The 15,987-nt window shown below is 44.8% G+C and overlaps 1 protein-coding gene across 10 annotated transcripts in view; it reads left to right on the forward strand.

Annotated features, from left to right (window-relative positions):
- The window catches only part of ATXN7L1 (ataxin 7 like 1), a 266,971-nt gene that overhangs the window by 26,291 nt on the left and 224,693 nt on the right, over positions 1 to 15,987 (forward strand). Inside the window, exon 1 of one of the 10 annotated variants that reach the window (XR_010341983.1) lies at positions 11,148 to 11,470. The exons of the other annotated variants lie outside the window; for them this stretch is intronic. The gene's annotated coding sequence lies outside the window, so the exon portion shown is untranslated. Of the gene's footprint in view, positions 1 to 11,147; positions 11,471 to 15,987 lie in introns of those variants that run through there. 10 annotated transcript variants of the gene reach the window in all.

The raw sequence follows: 15,987 nt of genomic DNA on the forward strand, positions 1-15,987 counted from the left end.
CTGTGAGAGAGACAGCTTCCTGTGACTTGGTGTCTTTCTGTACAGCCTGCCTGACCCACGAGCAGCACATCTCCCAGCCCTGGCGTTTTGGTGTTTGGGTGGAAATTCAGGGAGAAAACCAGGCTTGACTCTCTTGCCCTTAAGAATTCCTGGCACATCTCAGGTCTGTCAGAAGGGACCTGGTCATACTAACTTCTTGCCAGAGCCCTCCCCATCTATATATCTTTATGTAGGGACGGCCTCTGGGCAATTGTGGGATTGCCAAGGAGTGCGCCCTGGCGTGGTGACCAGCCTTCTGCCACCTTCTTGGCAGAGAAGTGAAATCACACCTCCAAGCTCTGTTGAGATTGTCCATCTCCTCTCAGGCCAGTGGTGATGGCCTGTCCCCTCTGACGGACTAGAAGGGAAACTAATAATAGGGTGGTAATAATGGTGCCAGCCAAATTCAGTGGAACAGTTTTATTTTCAGAGTGCTGTGTCCTGGAGATTAGAGCGGAGGGTAAGCCTTAGGTCATGGGACTTGCAGGTGGGGGCATGGAGGTGAGGAGACCACGTGATCCACTGGGTGATAGCTAGTGGCGGACCTGAGTCTGGAGTCATGCAGTGCAGGGAGGGGCTCAGAGAGGAGCAGAAAGCAGTGACTTGGCCCTGAGAACACACTCCGGGCTGGGAGGAGAGGGGACTGGAGGCTGGAAGAATAGGCACTGGGCCGAGGAGCAGGGTGCTCTAGGCTGGGTGCACTGAGCTACATTCATGGAGGATCTGGGCCTCCATAAGCAGATTTATTTAATGATCCTTTTTCTTTCTGAAACAGTGATATGTGATCACTGTAGGATTTGCACATCAACAAAAGAAGAAAAAAGCTAGCCTATACGCCTGTCACCGAGAATTAACCAGTGCTGACCTTTCATTTATTTCCTGTAACTTATAAAAATGGGATAATTTTGTATTGTGTTGATTATGGTGACCACCTTTCCTCGTTATTATGTATTCCATTGTAAATATGTTTCATCATTTATTTTATTTTATTTATTTATTTTGAGACAGAGTCTTGCACTGTTGCCCAGGCTGTAGTACAGTGGTGTGATCTCAGCTCACTGCTAACTCCGCCTCCCGGGTTCAAGCAATTTTCCCGCCTCAGCCTCCCTGGTAGCTGGGTCTACAGGGGTGTGCCACCACACCCAGCTAAAGTTTTGTATTTTTAGTAGAGACAGGGTTTCACTATGTTGGCCAGGATGGTCTCAATCTCCTGACCTCGTGATCTGCCCGCCTTGGCCTCCCCAATTGCTGGGATTACAGGTGTAAGACACCGCACCCAGCCTGTGTTTCATAATTTATTTAACCAATTCCCTCTCATTGGATATATTGGTTATTTTCAGGTTTTTGTAATTAAAAATAATATTGCAATCAAATGAATATCCTTATAGCTAAATTTTTGCACACATTCATGATTATTTCTAAAGCATAAATTCTTAGAAATGGAATGCTGAGTCTGAGAGTGTGCTATTTTTGAGGCTTTTGATACTCATTGCTAAATTGCCCTCTAGAAATATTGTTCCAATTAATACTCCCATCAGGAGTGTATGAGAGTGGCTGTTTTCTCAACTCTGGTCAATATCTCACCAAAGATTGTCAGCTATTTGATGATTTAACAAGTTCAAATGTTATCTTGTTCTAGTTTTCATTCTTAGGATTAGTAATAAGTTTGAACATTTCTCATGTATTTGTTAGCAACTCATATGAGTTGCTTTTTCACAGTTTTTGCTTAATTTTCTGCTGGTCTATTAATCTTTTTCTCATTTTTTTCTAAGAGCCCTCTATAGATTAAGGGTAACTTACCCATCTCTGTCACATTTGGATCACATGACTTTTAGGAAATCTTAATGCCCAAACATTTTCTGTCCAGTCTTGCCTATGGGACCAAAGTAGCTAGGAAAACAGAAACGTCCAGATAATTCTCAGACCACATGGCAGGCATTACTCAATGCTGGCAGGGGCCATTGGCATTAATAATTATGCTGACAAGACAGTACTAATAATAAAAACTACCATTTACTGAACAACTATTTTATGCTGGGCACTTTGCATATATTAGCCTTTCAATCGTATCACCCTGCAAAGAGCTGAGTAAACTGGGGCAGAGAAAAATTAAGTAGCACTTTTAAGATCACACAACTAGTAAGTGGCAGAGCCAGGATCTGAACGTGGATCCGTCCATCTCTACCACCCATGTCCTTTCTACTTTGCCGAGCTCTTGTTCTTGGGGTAAACGATAATTTGACAAATCAAGTCTTCCTCTCAGCACCTTCCACCTCTGGACCTGTTGGTTGGCTCTAGAAGAGTCACCCTGCCCTGGTTTTACCTGCCTTTGCTGCTGTACATCGTTTCTCAGCTGGCCCTGTTCTCTAGTCTTCCAAACTGCATGCTTTCTCCTTGGTGCTAGAGAGCCTGTCTGACTGTTCTGCTACTGATAAAAAAGCCCAAAAGATACCAGGACATGATTTCTATCTCAAATTTCAGGATCAGAAGGTAAAACTAGATCCATCCAGTCCTTAATCTAGTGGCCAACTGCCAGTGATCTCACCCATTATGACAAAGGAGCGAGTTGGAGCGCACATGGTAACTGGTCTTCAGAGGAGCCCTTGCAGGGAACGCACCTCCCGTGTAGTCTCTTCTCTGTGACGCTCGGCTCACCCTGTGACAGACTTTATGTGTGTGTTTTAATAATTGCTGTTGAGATATAATTCATATGCCACAAAATTCACTCCTTTAAAGTTGTTGTTGGTATTAATATATTCAAAAGTTGTGCACCCAACACCACTGTCTCATTCCAGAACACATTGGTTAGCCCCAAATGAAACTTTGTACCCATTAGCAGTTGCTTACCATTCCCTTCTCCCCTCAGCCCCTGGCAACTGTGAATCAACTTTCTGTCTCTATGGATTATCCAGTTGTGAATATTTCATATAAACACAGTTATATAATATGTGGCCTTTTATGTGTGGCTTCTTTTCACTCAGCATAATGTTTTCAGGGTTCATCCATGTGGTAGCAGGTATCAGTACTTCATTCCTTTTTTGTGGCTGAACAGTATATTCCACTGTAGGATTTACTACATTCTCTCCATTCATCAGTTGATGGACATTTATGTTATTTCTACCTTCTGGCTATTTTGAATTGTGCTGCTGTGAGCATGTGTATAAGTTTCTGTGGACATATGTTTTCTCTTGAGTATACACCTTATATACCTAGGAGTGAAATTGCTGAATCATATGGCAACTCCATGCTTAACTTTTTGAAGAACTGTGAAGCTATTTTCTAAAGCAGCTGTACTATTTTAAATTCCCACCAGCAACGTATGAGGGTTCTAATTTCTCCATATCCTCGCCAACATTTGTTATTGTCAGTCTTTTTTATCATGGCCATCTTTGTGGGTGTTGAGGATATTTCTTTGTGGTTTTGACTTGAATTTTCCTGATGACTACATGATGTTGAGCATCTTTTAATGTGCTTGTTGGCACCTATTGGCCATTTTTAAAAATTTTATTTCTTTTAGAGACAGGGTCTTGCTGTGTTGCCAAGGCTGGCCTCAATCTCCTAGGCTAAAGTGATGCTCCCACCTCAGCGTCCCTAATAGCTATTAAATTATTTCTCTTTCAGTTAAGTTTTAAGAGCTCTTTATTTATTCTGGATATATACCAGAAACTATATATTTCTTATCAGATATATAATTTGCAAATATTGTTTCCCTGCTGTGGGTTGCTTTTGCTTTCTTGATGATGTCCTTTGAAGCACAAAAGGTTTTAGTTCTGATGATGTTGTATTTATCAAATATTTCTTTTGTTGCTTATGCTTTTGTTGTCATATCTAAGAAATCACTGTCTAATTTCAGGTCACAAGATTTGCTCCCACGTTTTCTTCTAGAAGTTTTGTAGTTTTAGCTCTTACATTAGATCTATGATCTGTTTTGAGGTACGTTTTTGTACATGGTGTGAAGTAGGGGTCCAAATTTATTATTTTTCATGTGTCTATTCCGTTGTCTCAGTATCATTTTTTGAAAGAGACTATTCTTTCCTTCATTGAATTGTATTGGAACTCTTGATGATCAACTGACCATAAATATGAGTTTATTTCTAAACTCTCAATTCTGTTCCATTGATCTATATAATCTAATGCCAGTAACACTCTATCTTGGATACTGTGGCTTCATAGAAAGTGTTGAAACTGGAAAGTATGATTCCTCCAACTTTGTTCTTTTTCAAGATTGTTTTGGCTTGAAACAATAGGAATTTCTTGAATTTCCATATGGATTTTAAGATCACTTTGCCAATGTCTTCTAAAAATACAAAAAAAGGATTCTTACAAATATTACATTGAATCTGTAGATAAGTTTAGAGAATGCAAGCCACCTTAGCAACATTAGGTCTTCCAGTGCATGAACATGGGATAGTTTTGCATTTATTTAGATCTTAATTTCTGTCAACTATATTTCTAGTTTCCATGTATGAGTCTTGCGTCTCTCTGGTTAAACTTATTAGTATTTTTTTTTTATATTATTGTAAATGAAATTGTTTTCCCAGTTTTACTTCATGATTGTCCATTGGTAGTATGTAGAAATACAACTGATTCTTTTTTTTTTTTTTGAGACAGAGTTTTGCTCTGTCTCCCATGCTGGAGTGCAGTGGTGCGATCTTGGCTCACTGCAACCTCTGCCTCCCAGGTTCAAGGGATTCTCCTGCCTCAGCCTTCTGAGTAGCTGGGATTACAGGCACCCGCCACCATGCCCAGCTAATTTTTGTATTTTTAGTAAAGACAGGGTTTCACCATGTTGGCTAGGCAGGTCTCGAACTCCTGACCTCAGGTGATCTGCCCACCTCAGCCCCTCAAAGTGCTGGGATTATAGGCATGAGTCACCGCACCCAGCCCACAACTGATTCTTATATATGTTCTTTTATTCTGCAACCTTGTTAAACTTGTTTGTTAGCTCTCATAGTTTTGTGTGTATTTATACCTTAGGGCTTTCTAAGGTCATGTCATCTGCAGATAGATCTGAATGCATTTTATTTATTTTTCTTGCCTAATTGCTCTGGCTAGAACCTGCAGTATAGTATTGAGTGCTAGTGGTGAGAGTGGACATACTTGTCTTATTCCTGATCTTGAGGAATAGCATTAAATCTTTCACTATTAAGTATGATATGGGCTTTTCATAAATACTCTTTATCAAGTTGAAGAAGTTTCCTTGTATTCCTGTTGGTTGAGTGTTTTTATTAAGAAGGGGATTGGATTTTGTCAAATGTGTCATTTTCTGTGTCCATTGAGATGATAATATGGTTTTGCCCTTTATTATGTTAATATGGCATATTATATGAATTGAGTTTCATATGTCGAACCACTCTTGTGTTGCTGGGATAAATTCCACCTGTTTGTGGTATATAATCCCTTTTATGTATTGCTGAATTCGGTTTGCTAGTATCTTGTTGGGGATTTTTATGTCTATATTCAGAAGGGATTTGATCTTTAGTTTTCTTAAGATGTCTTTGTCTGGTAAGGTAATACTAGCTTCATAGAGTTGGAGAGTGTTCCTTGTGACCCAGTCTTGATCAATGGAATATGGCAGGAGTGACACAGGAGGCTGGGTCACAGGGCCCTTGCAACTTCTGCCTGTGTTTCTTTGGAAACTCACTGTTGGGATGCTTATTCTTGGATCCAGCTACCAGGCTATAAGAAGTGCAGGACATTTGGGGTGGAGGCCCTCCAGTCAACATCCCTAACTGACAGCAAGCATCAGATGCCAGCCATGTGAATGGGCCATCTTGGACATCCAGCTCAGTAGATGTACATACAGATACTACTGTAGCTTCAACTGACGTCCGATCGTAAGGGAAAACTGCACAGCTGAGTTTAGTCAATCCATTGAACTGTGAGAGATAATAACAAATTGTGGTTTTAAACCACAGAGTTTTGGGATAGATTTATTACACAGTAATAGAGCAGGAATCCATTGGCTGCAGCCATCCCTGGCCCATACCTTTCTACAGAATTGTGGAAGCATGCGATGGTGTTTTCTTTTCTCCTGTCTCTTGAAAAGGCCCTGAAAAACGAAATGGCCAGAAGGCAGCATTGAAAAGAAGAGGGAACCTGGGTCTTGGAACACCCATGCCTAAGTAACCAGTGGCCTATTTTCCAAAAGATGCTTGCCTAGCTGTACTCTGCCTCTGCTCTTAGCAGAGTGAGTTAAAGGCTCACAGGGCTCACACATCAGTCAGCCTTCAGCCACTTTGCTGCCCCTGTACCACAGGAGGGTTTTGCCTCTTTGAGTGCCCAGACCTGCCATTGGCTGGCATTTGGAGCCATCTGCTCGCTTAGCTTCCTAAATGGATCTGTCATGTGGCATTTATCCTTAATTCCCAGGGTTTTCTCAGGCCTGCAATTGGTCTGTAAGCTGAGCATCTCAGACCATCTTGCTAATCCCACCTTCAAGCCTGTGGACAAAGCTGGACTGCCATTCTAAAGACAGATATGACCTAATAACCAGAGAAGCAGAACCAGAGTGGGCCCCAGGTAGATGTGAAAGCTTTTGTGAGCCAGTGCAGCCTCCCCAAATCCCACCCTAACCTTGGGGCCACCATTTGCTTGCTGCACATAGGAACTAACCAAAGGACCCTGTCTGTTGGATATTCAGTTTCCCTGCTGCAGTCTCTAGGTGCATCAGCTTTGTGTGTCTGCACCAAGCTTACTTCTTCATTTTAAGAAAAAAATGCCAAAGATTTTGTATCTTTTATTTCAATTTCCATAATTTCAAGAACCTAAAGATACACTGTACATGAGAACAGGCTCAACATCATCAGTCATTAGGGAAATGCAAATCAAAACCCGAAGAGACACCACTTCACATCCACTAGAATGACTATAATAATATATATTTTTTAAATTAGAAAGGAAAATTACAAGTGTTGGCGAGGTTTGTGGAGAAACTGAAACTCTTACACATTGGTGTTGGGAATGTAAAATGGCACAGCCGCTGTGGAAAGCAGTTCAGCAATTCCTCAAAAGATTAGGCATAGAGTCATGGTATGATCCAGCGATTCCACTCCTAGATATATACCTAAGGTCACACAGAAACTTGTACACCAGTGTTCAGAGCAGCGCTATTCACAACAGCCAAAAGGTAGAGCTAACCAAATGTGCATCAAATGGTAAATGGATAAATAGAATGTAGTATATCCTACAATGAAAACTGTTCAGCCAGAAAAAGGCGTGAAATATTGATACCGGCTATAATCTGGGCGAACCTTGAAAACATTATGTTAAGTGAAAGAAAGAAGTGAAGGACCATATATTGAATGATTCCATACCTATGAAATGTTCAGAATAGGGCAATCCGTAGAGAGGAAATAGATTGGTGGTTGCCAGAGCCTGGGCAAAAAGGGGAATTGAGAAGTATGGGGTAGGAAAAATAATCTCAAATTAGATAGTGGTAGTAGCTGCACAATATTGTGGATTGCATATTGAAGTGTACACTTTGGAATTTTTTTTTTTTTTTTTTTTTTTTGAGACAGAGTTTCACTCTTGTTACCCAGGCTGGAGTGCAATGGCGCGATCTCGGCTCACCGCAACCTCCACCTCCTGAGTTCAGGCAATTCTCCTGCCTCAGCCTCCTGAGTAGCTGGGATTACAGGCACACGCCACTGTGCCCAGCTAATTTTTTTTGTGTGTTTTTAGTAGAGACAGGGTTTCACCATGTTGACCGGGATGGTCTCGATTTCTTGACCTCGTGATCCACCCGCCTTGGCCTCCCAAAGTGCTGGGATTACAGGTGTGAGCCACAGCACCCGGCCCACTTTGGAATGTTTAATGAATTTTGTGTTAGATGAATTTTACCTCAATAAAAAATTTTCCAAAAAAAAAAACTCTTCTACTTTAATGGTTATTGCTGTAAGGTGACAATATATATGTTGTTTGCCATGTAAAGGGCCTTTCCCAGTCAAGAAGCAGGACTAACCAGAGAATAAGTGCTTCCCAGAGTGGCTTGACGTGGCATGAAGAATATGGTCTGGGAGCCAAAGAATTCTAGTTCTCCATCTCACATTCCAGACGGGCAACTTCGGGCAAGTTCCTCAGCCTGGAGCACTCTGTTTAAGTCATTCTAAATTGCAGATCTTTCTCTAAAAATGCCTATAAAGTGCCCACTGTGCGCTAGGCATTAGTCCACTAGTCCCTGCTTATCCACGAGGGATACAGTTCCAAGACCCCCAGTGGATGTCTGAATCCACAGATAGTACTAAACCTGGTGTCTACTGTTTTTGCCTGTGCATAGATACGTACCTGTGATAGTTTAATTTTTAAATGAGGCACAGTAAGAGATTAACAATAATAACTAGTAACAAAATGGAGCAATTATAACAATATGCCAGCATCGCTACTCTTGCGCTTTGGGGCCATTGTTCAGGAAAGTAAGGATTACTTGAATGCAAGCACCGAGATGCCACAGCCTTCCATCGGATGACTGAGACGGCTACTGAGTGACTGATAGGCGGGTGGCATAGACAACGTGGGCATGCTGGGCAAAGGGATGATTTATATCTCAGGTGGGATGGAGCGGACGGCGTGAGATTTCATCAGGCTGCTCTTAACAGTGCACAATTTAAAACCTATGAAGTGTTTGCTTCTGGGATTTTCCACTTAATATTTTTGGACCATGATTGGCTGCATGTAACTAAAACTGTGGAGAGTGAAACCATGGATAAGTGAGGACTAACTATGAGTTTTTCAGTTGGAGACAATGAGGCATAAGGAAATAGAGTACTTGTCCAAAAGGAGGCAGCCAGCGAGAGGCCGAGCAGCGTTCCACACCAGGCATTTCTGCTGCAGAACCTGTGGTCTCACGCTCTGCTCCATGTGGCCTTCTAGGAGTGCCTGACCTCCCCACCTCCCATGGCGCCGTGGGATCCAATGCCATTAGACACCGGGAAACTCTCTTATAAACATAAACACTGTGCAGCACACACAAGGCTCAGTGTTGCTCCTGTCTCAGATATTAGCAATGAGAGTTATAGAAAAAACACCTGGAGCTCGTCTGCCCAAGTGGTCGGTCCTGGCCTTACCCAAAATGCATTCCTTGTGGAGTTCACCAAGGACATTAGGATTGCCTTATGTCCAGATTTCTCTGGACACAGGAACATGTCCCTATAAGGCTTCTGAGAGGACCCTGAGATTGCCATCACTCCATGGGGCCCAAACTTGGGGACAAAGGAAAACCAGATGGATCCCGGAATTCCTGGCACCAGCTGGGGCGGGTAAACATGGAAGGGGGCGCTAACCTCTGGTAAGTTATGTTTTTTGTATTTAGAAGAGGGTCTGTAGACAGAATCAAGTGGGAAGTATATCCCATTTCCTTTTTGGGGCTTCTGGTCCTGGAGCCAGTGGAGATGCAGGGGTTGGATAGGGAGACTCCCTGGCCCAGCATTTGACAGCTGGGTTGGAAACTCTTAGGGGCAGTATGTATGATCTGGAGGGAATATAACAGAGCTGGGAGCCAGAGTATTGCTCAGATTCTGGCACTGGTGAATCTGAGAATCAGGAAGATTGAGAAAATGTGGCAGAAGAGCTGGTGTGTTGGCAGCCTGCACTCTTGACACATTGAAGACCCCAGGCTTTTGGCCCCAGGCAGGCATCACTCCCTGCTACCTGCAGCCCTGTGTCTCCACCCTGAAGCACTTCTCTGGCTCCTCCCCTTCCCCACAGTGGCAGGCTGTTCACACCCGCCCGCATTCTCTAGGGCCTTCACAGCAGCCTCTTGACTGGGCTATTTCCTGGTTTCTGCCTCTCCAATCCAGCTTTACCGTCTCCAGTGTGACTCTTCTGAAACTCAGATCAGATTGTCACTCTGCTCCTCGACTCATGTCAGTGGGTCCCTGGGGTCTGCTGAGTGAAGTTGGCATATAGCCCCTCACCGTGGCCCTTGTGGGCCCTCCCAGCCCCAGCCACTGCCCCCTAGCAGAGTCCCTGTGTTCTCCACAGACCACTCCCCCTCTCCTATCACTCCTCTGTTCCTGACTGCTGCCTGGGTTCATCTGGCAATTTCTACTCATCCATTAGGGCCCAACTCAGATGAGGTTTCCCTGATACCACCCAACCCTCAGACCCTTGCAGAATTAGCCAAGTCTTCATCTGTTTACATAGCACATTTCAGCTGTTTCTTTTACAGCATATAGTAATATCGTATTGTATCTTATTTCACCTGTCCTCCTTTCTGGTGGGCTCTGGGTTCCTTTAGCACAGATCCTATGCCTCATTTATATTCCTCTTTCCCTTGCCTGGCACATAGTAGGTGCTCAGTACGTGTATTTTCCCATGAGTGTTCGTGGGCTCTCTGAGTGCAACAAAGTATAAACTGATTATTCCTTTCTGCCATGCATATGAGGCTGGACCTAAGGCTGTCGTCCCTGGTGGGGTGTTTAAAGTTCTTCCCTCTCCTCTGGGTATCCTGAGCAGAGATGCAGGGAGAAAGGGGAGAAGACTCATCTCATCTCACCTTGAGCTCTAACTGCCATTCAGACACCCCAGACGGACCATTCAGTGTAGGCCGAATGGCCAAACAGGCTCCTACGTGCTAATCAGGTACCATCTTGAACCCAGTCCAAATGGGGAAGCTGCCAGCATTTACACCCATGTGCCCAGCAAACTGGGAGTGAGGGCAGTAAAGAGTGCCTGGGGCTGAGGCATGGAAAGCCCGGGGTTGGATCTGGAGTGTTTAGGCCAGGGAGAAATGCCAAACCATCAGGCAGTCATCTTCCACATTCAAGTTTTGATTTTCATTTTAAGTGCACAAAATCCACAATCTTTTTTTTTTTTTATGCAGCAGCAGCAACAGCTTCCTAAAAATGTCTCTCAGCTGAGCCGTTGCCCATAACAGCATGCCATTTGGCCTTTGTGAAAGGAAAAACCTCTGTATTTGTATCTAGAACACCCACAGCTTAGTGTGTCAGATGCTGCTGGCTAGTTTGATTGGTTGCCTTGCGTGGGTGGCTTCCCGCGGGGGCTGGCTTCCCTAAAGTTGAGTGGGCAGTCCCAAGAGTTCTTCAGTCATTTCTGCCTAACCCGAGGAATGCCAGGTTTAAGCAGAGATGAGGCTTCGTGAAGGAATGGATTCCTTTGCTTTTCTGTGGGGAGCGACAGAGGTTCCTAGAGTCTTCCTCGTGAGTGAAAAGGAAGTAGAGGTGTGCTCCAGCCAACTCTTCAGATGAGGCAAGTGGATTGATAATGGCGCATTCCTAGATTCCCAGAGACCTGGCTGGCGGGCTGCCCAGTGATCCGGGAGTTCGGGTCATCTCCACGTTGATCTGGGCCCTGGCTCGGGTGCCAGACGCGGAGAGTAATTAGAAGGGAGTGGAACAATCGGGGAAGATGATGTTTGCCAGCCACAGGCCGTTTTTATTGTCCCCGCGGGTTGGACACCGGGCTGAACCAGGTAGGACGGAGATCAGTTTTATTATCGTCTTTCGGCCCCTGCTCCTCCTGGCTGGAATTTCAGAGAAGCTAACCAATCTCTGCACGGGCGACTCCTCTTGTATCAAAAGGCTGAAATCCCTGGGGGTGTGGCCTACGCGGCAGCTGTTTCTCTCCTGATTTCCAAGGATAATGTCAAGTGCCTCCAAGTGTGTGAAATTCTGGCTGAAAGTGAATGATTGAAATGCTTTTTCCATTAAACCGTCTCCCTTTTGGTATAGGTGTTTTCCTAACAACCCTTATGCAAATAGCTGTGAAAAGTAGGAAATGGTAAGATGTCGAGTGTCTTCAGCTCCTGGCAGCCTGCTCTGCTGAAGCCTTCTGATTTTCCACCAAAAAAAGAAAGAACGACAGGCAGACCACCAGCCCTCTGTGTGGCACTGGGCAGACACAGCTGGGAGGCCTGTGTCGTTTTCTTGTCTGCTTCTTGGAGGGCAGGATTATGTTAGAACACTGAGCCATTATGGGTCTCTAGGATCACATATTGCGCTTTATTGTCTACACGGCCAATGTAAGTTATTGATTTGCAAATGGGAAGCATTCCTTTCCAACTCTCTTGAAGGAGGCTGGAGGGGAGCTATTTTCCGAGGGAGAAGACTTGGTTCATTCTTTGCAAAACATTTCCTGTGCAGCCCGATTCCTGCTTTTAGGACCTGCGCCATCGTCAGCGAGCGCACATGTGTGGTGTTCATTCACGAGGGAGGCAGGCATTTGGCAATCGTCCCCAGGGGTCCAGAGTGCCACTTGTTGCACGGAGGCCTCCGCTGTTGGCATCAGGCTCGCCATGTGAGTGGAGAAGGGTGGCCAGGGACTTGCTCCATGGCTGAGTCCGCCCTCCACGGAGACAGTAAAGCGGATCCCCAGGGAGCCCTCCCGTCCCTGCTGGCTTTTGCTGCTCCCTATTCTTGCATCCGCCTCCTTCTCAGCTCTTCCTTCACTGATCATATGTGGATTCTGGCAATGATGCAGCTTTGCCAAGTGAATCTTTTCACTGGCGCCCTTTCATTGGTGCCGTGGACGGGAGGTAGTGTCATGGTGCCGTGTACCCCGTCTGAAAACAGCCAGGTAGTGTATCCCTCCAATCCTTCATTTTTCACTGATTCTAAGATGCCTATTTTATTCACATTTTAACATCTCCAAAGTGGGGATGCATCTGAAATTCCATGTTGTGTCATTGTTTGGTAGTTTGGTTTCTTGTTTCTCACTAATAGATAAAATAATGGAGCATCTTATGGCATTGTAGATTCAAAGAAGTAGGAAGGAATCAGAAGGCCAGTGGTCTGATGACTATGATATACTTGGGATATTTGTCCCCACTCAGATCTCATGTTAGAATGTAATCCTCAGTGTTGGAGGTGGGGCCTGGTGGGAGGTATCTGGGTCATGGGGGTGGATCCCTCATGAATGGCTTGAGCCATCCCCTTGCTGATAAGTGAGTTCTCGCTCTGAGTTCACATGATATCCGATCTTTTAAAAGTGTGTGGCACCTCCCCCCACAGTCTCACTTTGGCCCCCGCTTTGCCTTCTGCCATGAGCAAAAGCTCCCTGAGGCCTCCCCAGAAGCCCATGCTTCCACCTCCTGGGTTCAAGCGATTCTCCTGCCTCAGCCTCCCGAGTAAGTGGGATTATAAGCACATGCCACCACACCCAGCTAATTTTTGTATTTTCGGTAGAGATGGGGTTTTGCCATTTTGGCCAGGCTGGTCTCGAACTCTTGACCTCAGGTGATCTGTCCTTGCCTCCCAAAAGTGCTGGGATTATGGGCGTGAACCACCACACTTGGCCTAAACCTATTTTCTTATAAATTACCCAGCCTTGGGTAGGTATTTATAGCAGTGCAAGAACAGCCTAACACAGACCGCTTTCAAAATGATTGCAAATCCTGCGATGTCCTTTGAGACTGTTCAGGGCCAGGTGCTATGGAGTAGGCAGATGTGTGGAGGGCACCACCTGTCCTGATGTCTCCCAGTTCCAACGCTTTCTTCTGGGGACCCTTATGCCACCTGATAGTGTTTGCCATCTGTCCCTGGCAATTTACTTCTCCTTCCCCACTTCTCTGGAAACATCACCCTCAGCTGGGAGCTTGTTGCCCTACCGTTTTAAATGTTGGCATCCTATTTTCTCCTTAATCACTCTCTCCTGGGCTCTTAACACATTCGTCTCATTTCTTAGGTGGTTTTCTGATCTTTGGGTCATTTTGGTTGTTTGGGTGACCCTGAAGCTCTTGTGTGGTTCAGAGACTTACATTCTCAAGTGTCCAGGTATAAGAGGACTTTTAGCTAAATAGACATTTTCTCTTCAACATGATGGAAACCTCCATGTTCTGTGGAGTAGGCATTTTCCCTTTACTGCGATTGTTTATGGTTCTCGTGGGTTTCGTCTCTGGTCCCCCATAACCTAACGCCATCCCATGCTCCTCCTCCCTCAGCCTTCCAGGTTTGGGGCACTGCCTCTCTTGGCTGTCGGCATTCTTTTAATTTTGTCTGGGGTTGCAGCGCATGCCAGCTGCTTCTTCTCTGGGTAAATTGGATCATTTCACCTCGGAGCAAGCTTGTTCTTACATTTTCTGAAGACCTCTTTCCCCTCACTTTTTAATCCCTTAGCTGATTTCCTCAGAAAGTTCTGAGGGTTTTTTTTTTCCCCTTGGTATTCTTCCTCTAAAAAAAAAGAAAAAGAAAAAGAAACTAGTCAAACTTCCCAAGAAAGTTTCTTTTTTAGAAAAATTTCTGCCTCTGTCACCAGTCTTGTGAAAGTCCCTTCAGTATGTCAGTTATTAATAGGGTTTCTCTATCCTTTAAAGAAGATGGGATTTATTTTGGTTTTACAAAGGGTCAGAAAAGCTCTTGTTGGCCAGAAGAGAAACTGTCTTCATTGTATAGGGAAATATGTTCCAAGCTCCAAACCACAACTTACAAATGAACTTTTGGACTAAGACCAGTGTGTGAAGTGAGGAGTCCATCTCTGCTGAGCTCTGAAATGGAAATGCTGGTGTGCTGGAGTTCAGGCTAAGACTCATGCGCTGGCTTCGAGTAGTCTGCAAGAGCCCACCAACTTGGGACCCTTGACCTCTGGAAAACTTTTTTAAATTAATTATACAATTAAGGCTGGGCACTGTGGCTCATACCTACGATCCCAACACTTTGGGCAGCTGAGTCGGGCAGGTCCCTTGAGTCCAGAAGTTCAAGACCAGCCTGGGCAACATGGTAAAAACCCTTCTCTACAAAAAGTACAAAAATTAGCCCAGCATGGTGGCATGCGCCTGTAGTCCCAGCCACTCAGGAGGTTGAGGTGGGAGGATCACCTGAACCCGGGATGCAGAGGTTACGCTGAGTTATGCTTGCACCACTGCACTCCAGCATGGGTGACAGAGTGAGACCCTGTCTCAAAAAAAAAGTTACACAATTATAAATTATTGTTAAAAAAACAGAGCATCCAGAGGGGCATGGAGTAAAGAAAGTGAAGCCCCCTCCTGCGCCCTGTGCAGGCCTCGGGTACCATGCTTCCCTTAGTATCCATCCCAAGCATCTCTCCCCCAGCATTCATGCAGCTTGACTTCATTTTCTTTAGGGGTCACAAGAGTGTTCCCTTGTTTTGGTTCAACCAAAATCCATTCATTGAGGCCCAGAGACCACCTTTAGCCCTGGGAAAAATTGGCCCTGGGTTCCCAGTAGAAACCAATTGACATGGTTTCCCATCTGAAAGACCCTGGGTTTTGGCTGCCAGATTGCCTGCCATCTGCAGCCCTCTCATCTCCTCTCCTCTCCATCACAAAAAGGCAGCCTCAAATTTCTTGTGAAGAAGAGTATCTCTACCCATTCTCAGCAGTGCAGCAGGACTCATTCTGGTCATGTGTTTTCTGGACGTTACTGAATTTGTTTTTCTGTGAGCCTACAGTGTACATGGCAGTACGCTCAGCCCAGAGAGGGAGGCAGAGCAAAGCAGTTGATCTCTCTCAAGAAACTTACAGACTCATCAGAAAATAAGAATATGCCCATTCAACAGCCACCCTTTATGAAGCAAGGCAGGTGTGCATATCAGGATTCTAAAATGTTATGACATTTGACCTTTGCATTTCTGGGCATATAAACTGAGTAAATAAACATACTTATGCACACAGATTTATATACAAGGATTTTCATTACTCTGTTGTTGATAAAAATGAGAAATTGAAGGTGGCCTCTAGGTCCAAAGATAGGAGACTGGTTAAGTAAGTTGTGATATATCCATTCAGTGGTTTACTAGATAGCTGTGTGAAACTAAGCTTTCAAAGTCAATCATGAGGCCGGGTGCAGTGGCTCCCACCTGTAATCCCATCACTTTGAGAGGCTGAGGCAGGTGGATCATCTGAGGTCAGGGGTTCGAGATCAGCCTGGGCAACGTGGTGAAACCCTGTCTCTACTAAAAATACAAAATTAGCCGGGCATGGTGGCACATGCCTGTGATCCCAGCTACTTGGAAGGCTGAGGCAGGAGAATTGCT

Source organism: Aotus nancymaae, unplaced genomic scaffold (genome assembly GCF_030222135.1).
Source record: "Aotus nancymaae isolate 86718 unplaced genomic scaffold, 86718_ANA_hifiasm-v0.15.2.pri h1tg000002l, whole genome shotgun sequence".
NCBI lineage: Eukaryota > Metazoa > Chordata > Mammalia > Primates > Aotidae > Aotus > Aotus nancymaae.